The 6,593-nt window shown below is 43.0% G+C and overlaps 1 protein-coding gene and 1 pseudogene across 1 annotated transcript in view; both read right to left on the minus strand.

The window, feature by feature from the left end:
* LOC111725775 overlaps window positions 1-424 on the minus strand; it is a 1,328-nt pseudogene extending 904 nt beyond the window's left edge.
* The window catches only part of ZFP1 (ZFP1 zinc finger protein), a 26,926-nt gene that overhangs the window by 8,124 nt on the left and 12,209 nt on the right, over window positions 1-6,593 (minus strand). The window lies entirely within an intron of this gene.

The raw sequence follows: 6,593 nt of genomic DNA on the forward strand, positions 1-6,593 counted from the left end.
TGTTTGGCGGGTCCGGGCTGGGGATTCGAACCCGCCACCTTAGGTGTACGTGGCTGGCGCCTTAGCCGGTTGAGCTATAGGCGCCGAGCCTATCGCTCCAACTCTTGCTGGCTGCCACCACGGCGACCAGTGTCTGCTCTGTGTAGTCGCCGCCAACGTGGGCATGGTATAAGGATCTGGTCCTTGAAGCCTTCCTCTGCGTGCAGGACCTCAGTGCGCCTGCGCCGAGATCACCTCCTGGTGGTGAAACACCTGGGTCGGGTCGTTGGTGCAAGTGCACCACGGTCATGGGCGGGTAGTGGTGGCTGCCAGTGCACCCATGGCTGCCCCTGTCCTCATCGTTGGCTTCCTCCTCATCCACCACTGTGGTCTTGGTAGAGACCTCCACCTCAATCTTGTGTAGCCCCAAGATCTTGGCCAGCATCTCCAAGTGGTTTGTGGCCCAGGGCCATGGCTGAGTGCTCCATTGCATGACCTCGGTGCCCTTAGCACGAGGAGGTAGGCGCTGTAGGGAGGCCGGGAAGACCGCAGGGCTTTCCCACCTCCCTGACCCGGTTCTCCCTGCTAGTCCCCGCTCCCCGCCTCACCTCACCTTAGCCACCTGCCCTGGCCACACTGCCTCCCACCCTCTGAGCCAGCGGGCTGCTTCCCCCTTCCTCCTGCACCTTTGCCTCCTTCCACACAAAAAATCTAGAACTAGTGCCAGAGCTAAGGAAATCTAAATAATTTAACTATCATATTGGATAGGTATCTAAGATTAATAAAAAGTTTCTGCTTGCAAGGTAGGCACAGGGAGACAAGTATACAAACAAAAATACTGGGTATTTGATATTATCAGTACATTGATGAAGATCATATAGGCATTTTTGTGGTACCAGTGTTGGAGAGTTAATGCTTTGAATATTTATTTATTTATTTATTTTGAGACAGAGCCTCAAGCTGTCCCCCTGGGTAGAGTGCTGTCGCATCACAGCTCACAGCAACCTCCAACTCCTGGGCTCAAGTGAGTCTCCTGCCTCAGCCTCCCAAGCAGCTGGGAACACAGGCACCTGCCACAATGCCTGGCTATTTTTTTTTTGGTTATAGCCATCATTGTTTTTGGTGGGCCAGAGCTGGATTTGAACATGCCACCTTAGGTTTATGTGGCTGGCATCTTAGCCACTTGAGCCACAGGTGCCAAGCCTGCTTTGAATATTTAAAAGCAAAAGATGGGCTTCCAAGTATGAGAAAATTTTTAAGAAACAAATAAGGAACTCCCTACCACCTCTAAGCCCTAAAACTGGTAGAAAAAAATTAAATATGTAGTTGGCTATAACAGCAGCTTAGACATAGCTAAAGAGATATTTTAATGAACTAGAAAATGTCAGTTAAAAATATCCACACTAGGTGTGGTGCCCATAGTTCAGTGGTTAGGGCGCCAGCCATATACACCCAGGCTGGTGGGTTGGAGCCCCATCCAGGCCTGCTAGACAACAATGACAACTGCACCCAAAAAAATAGCCACATGTGGTGGGTGCCTGGAGTCCCAGCTACTTGGGAGGCTGAGGCAAGAGAATTGCTTAAGCCCTAGACTGTGAGGTTGCTGTGACACCACAGCACTCTACTGAGGGTGACTCTGTCTCAAAAAAAAAAAAAAAAAAAAAAAAAGTTTGTGTATATCTATATCCACACTAAAATATAGCAGGAACAAGGATGGAAAATACATTAGAGCTGGGTCCAGTAGCCCATGACTGAAATCCTGAGAGTCTGGGAGGTCGAGGTGGGTGGACGGCCTGAGCTCAGGAGTTTGAGACCAGTGTGAGCAAGAGCAAGACCCAGTCCCAGTCTCTACTAAAAAAAAGAAAAACTAGCTGGGCGTTGTGGTAGGCCCCTGTAGTCCCAGCTACTTGAGAGGGTAAGGCAAGAAGAACTCCTGGGCCCAAGAGTTTCTGGGTGCCACAAGCTAAGATGCTGTGGTACTCTACCCAGGGTGACAGGATACAATTCTGTCTTTAAAAAAAGAAAACAGAGTCTAAAGACACACTCAACAAACTAAAAAGGCAAAATGTATGTGTGACTAGAGTCCTAGTAGTAGAGGAAAAATACAGAAGAAATATTTGAAGAGATAATGGCTATAAATTTTCCAAAACAGCTCAAATGAGGCCAGTTTCAAGAAACACTATTTAACTTCAAGTAGGATATAAAAAACAAAAGCAAAAACTCCACCTAGGCACATCTTAATAAAACTAATAAACCCTGATAGCTTATTTTTCAACAGAAACAATGGAAGCCAAAAAAGAATCTTCAAAATGTTGACAATATCTAGAATACAAGTTGACAAAGTTTCTCTAATTTTTTTCTTAAACAGGTCCGTGGTGTGCAGTTGTAGCCCCAGCCATGGGGAAGACTAAAATAGGACTGCTTGAGCCCAGGAATTTCAGGTTACAGTGAGCTGTGATCACAGCACTATACTCCAGCCTGGGTGACATAGTGAGACCCTGTTTCTTTTTTTCTTTTGAGACAGTCTCACTTTTGGTAGAGTGCCATGGCATCATTACTGACAGCAACCTTAAACTTTTGGGCTCAAGGGATCCTCTTGCCTCAGCCCCCCAAGTAGCTACAGGCACTTGCCACAATGCTGGGCTATTTTTAGAAATGAGGTCTTGCTGTGGCTCACGTTGTTCTCAAACCTGTGAACTCAGGCTATCCACCCACCTCGGCCTCCCAGAGTGCTAGGATTACAGGCGTGAGCCACTGCATTGGCTGAGACCTTGTTTCTTTAAAAAACAAAATTAAAACGGGATGTTAATAAGACCTTCAGGGTTTCAAAAATACATACACATATACACACACACATATATATATTCATACTGTTTAGAAGTACTAACAAAGCCTAAAAATGCACAGCTGGCTGAAGTATAATTTAACAGAATGCTAAAAGGATGCATATAATATGAACTAAAACTTCTATATAATCCTGTTAATTCATGTAAGTATTTTTTAAATTTTTTCATTTAGCCACTTTCATGTTTTCATTTAAACTCTCTAAATCAGGATAGATTGAATTTTTTGTTTTGAGACAGTCTCAAAGTGCCATGGCATCACAGCAACCTTGAACTCCTGAGTTCAAGGAATCCACCTGCCTCAGCCTCTCAGAATGTTAGGATTACAGGTATGAGCCAAAGGTGACTGGCTTTAGTACTCAAGATTTTAGCAATGAGTGAGGTGACATAAAATGAAGACAGATGCTAGGGAAGGAAGAGCCTCATATGATTGAGTAAGACAGAATTTATGCATGAATTGTGTAATGAAAAACCTTTAATGTGTGGAAGCAAATATGTCAAAATGGCAAGTATCAACTAGATTATATGATAGATAATTAGGATTTATGTACATTTTTTACACTTCACAAAGTTAAATCTTATGACTTGACAGGTAAAAGGAAGACAACGAACCAATCATACGAAATTTCTAAACACTGGGTACAAAGAGAAAAGTTTATGAGTTTTGGGAGAGAATAACATTCTGATAAACAGATACAAGGCCTTTAGACTTCATGACTATATAAAAAGTAATGAATTCAAATTTCTGAGATGTAAACGATTAAAGCTGTACAAAATGAAATGACCATTTACAGGCATGGGATAGCAACCTGTCAGATCTATTATTGAACACAAGGGTATGTAGGCAGGAAGCCCCATATTCACACTGATGCTGAAAGGGAAAAATACCACCTGAATTTTACATTCAGTACAAATGTCCCTAAGGGTATTTTCTTAACTATGGCACAGAGCCCAGGCAGAAGTGAGAAAAGTGTCATTTGGGTCTGCAAAGCCACTGGGATCAGGATGCTATGGTTTGGATATTTTTGTCCCCTCCACAATTTCAGGTTGAAATTTAATCTCCAAGGTAACAGTACTGGGATACGTGGCCTTTGTGAGGGCTCCTACCCTTGTGAATGGGATTAGGTGGCTTTCTGAAGTGTTTAGGAGGGTGTCTGTCCCCTTTTTCCCTCCCTCTTCTACCTTCTGCCATTCAAAGATACAGCTCTCTTCCCCACCAGAGAATGCAGCATTCAAGGTACCACCTTGGAAGCAGAGACTAGGCTTTCACCATACACCCAACCTGCTGGCACCTTGATCTTGGTGCCAATAATAAATTTCTGTTCTTCATAAATTACCGAGTCTGGGGTATTCTGTTATAGCAGCACAAAACAAATTAAGACACAGAGTAAGAAAGCTAAGTAAAAGCCACTCTAAAATTCCCCATAAAAATTCCCCTCAGATCTTTGGTTCCTAGCACATGCAGGTGGAAAACAAACCTCCCAGAGACCTAGCAGAGAGTAACAACTGGGACACCAAAATCTGAGCAGAGAGTTGAGAGGTTGTCCAGTGTTGGGGAGATGCTGAAGCTTGAATATGGCAGGAGTTGAGATGCCAGAAAAGCAATGACCTCAGGGTGAGAACTATACTGTAGGAGAAAGGACTATGATCTAACTGAAATAGACCCACACTCATAAACTCTTTTTTGAGACAGTCTCACTTTCTTGCCCCTGGTAGAGTGCCATGGTGTCACAGCTCATAGCAACCTCAAACTCTTGGGTTCCAGCAATCTTCTTGCCTCAGCCTCCCAAGTAGCTGGGACTACAGTTACCCACCACACCACCTGGCTATTTTTTAGAGATGGGGTCTTGCTCTTGCTCAGCCTGGTTTTGAACCTGTGAGCTCAAATGATCTACCTGGCTTGGCCTCCCAGAGTGCTGGGATTACAGGCATGAGCTACTATGTCCAGCCCCCTAGCTATTTTTTAGGGGTGGGGTTTCGCTCTTGCTCAGGCTGGTGTCTAACTCTAGAGCTCAGGCAATCCACCTGCCTTGGCCTCCTAGAGTGCTGGGATTATGATCCACCACACCTGGCTTACTCTCACAAATCTTAAAAACAACCCTGAACAGCATCAGAATGATCTGCCAATAATTTAACTATATGACAAAACACATATTTCTCCCACATACAGGGAGGTATGTATCATACAACACGTCTACCATACAAACCAAAATTACTAGGCATGAAAAGCAAAGACAATGAGAAGACAAAAATGAGATAAAGTCAAAATAAGCAGATGGTAGAGATAAACCATTGAGTTAACACACAATACTTCAGATGAACTATGAAGTGATATGTAAAAGAATATAAAGGTGCTGGGAACAGTGGCTCACATCTCTAATCCCAGACTCTAGAGGCCGAGGCAGGTGGGCTGCTTGAACTCAGGAATTCAAGACCAGCCTGAGCAAGACCAAGATTCTGTCTCTACTAAAAACAGAAAAACTACCTGGGTGTGGAGGTGCAGCCTATAGTCCCAAGTACTTGGGAGGCTAAGGTAAGGGGATGGAGGAAGCTCAAGAGATTGAGGTTGCTGTGACACCATGGCACTTTACCCAGGAGGAAAGAGTAAGACCCTGTCTCAGAAAAAAAATACACAAATGGTCAGAAAAGCACATAAACTGTAATACCTAGAGCAGTGGTTCTCAAGCTCCCTAATGCCGGGATGTATTTTCATTCTTACAAAGAGGTCTCAATCCACAGGTTGAGAACTACTGCCCTAGGAGAACCACCTTTAAAAAAAAATAAGCACAATGAGGACAGATAGGACAATAAAAAATAAACAGCAAGATGACGGACTTAAACCCATCTGTGCCTGCAATAAAATTAATCATAAATAAAGAGGCTAAATAAAAGCTATGACCAAACCATATGCTTTTTTTTTTTTTTTTTTTTGCAGTTTTGGCCAGGGCCAGGCTTGAACCTGCCACCCCCAGTATATGGGGTCAGCACCCTACTCACTGAGCCACAGGCACCGCCCAAACCATATGCTTTTTAGGACACCACAAATACAAGAACACAAATAGGCTGAAGCAAAAATAGCAAAAGATATACTATAAAAACCCTACTCATAAAAAAAGTAGATATGGATTTATTTATATCAATTAATATTAGCATCAGAGATAAAGAAGGCTATTTCAAAATTAGAGGGTAAATCCCTCAGGAAGACAGAGTAATCAAATATGCGCACAATAACTATGCAATGAATAACAAGGCTTCAAATTAAAGAGGAACTAAACCATGGAAGAGACAACTCCACATGCATATCTAGCTATTAACCAAATATCAGAACAGAATAAAGACATTTCCAGAAATGCAAAGTATGAAAAATGCTCTCTCTCAAACCGGTACTGCAATAAAACAACAAAAAAAGTAATTCAAAAAAGAAAATTACATAGGAAAGGGCAAACAAAAACTTCACCCACTAAACGCAAGCAGTATAACCTGGCTCATTATACCCTCAATGACTCCTCAACAACAACAACAAAATAAAAATTAAGAAAAAAAAAAACAAAAGAAGAAAGGGCAAACAAAAGCTCAATACAAGACAGAGCTGAAGGAACTCCCTAGGAGAAGTTAGAAGTTTGAAGATTACTGAGTGGCAGTGATTCTCTATTGATACCAAATTGCTTGCAGCATAGATTGAAAGAGTGATTTAAAAGCAAGCATTGTGGCTCAAGTGGCTAAGGCGCCAGCCACATACACCTAAGGTGGTGGGTTCGAATCCCCAGCCCG

The sequence above is a fragment of the Otolemur garnettii genome, unplaced genomic scaffold (genome assembly GCF_000181295.1).
Source record: "Otolemur garnettii isolate 467f Iridium unplaced genomic scaffold, OtoGar3 scaffold00047, whole genome shotgun sequence".
Lineage (NCBI taxonomy): Eukaryota > Metazoa > Chordata > Mammalia > Primates > Galagidae > Otolemur > Otolemur garnettii.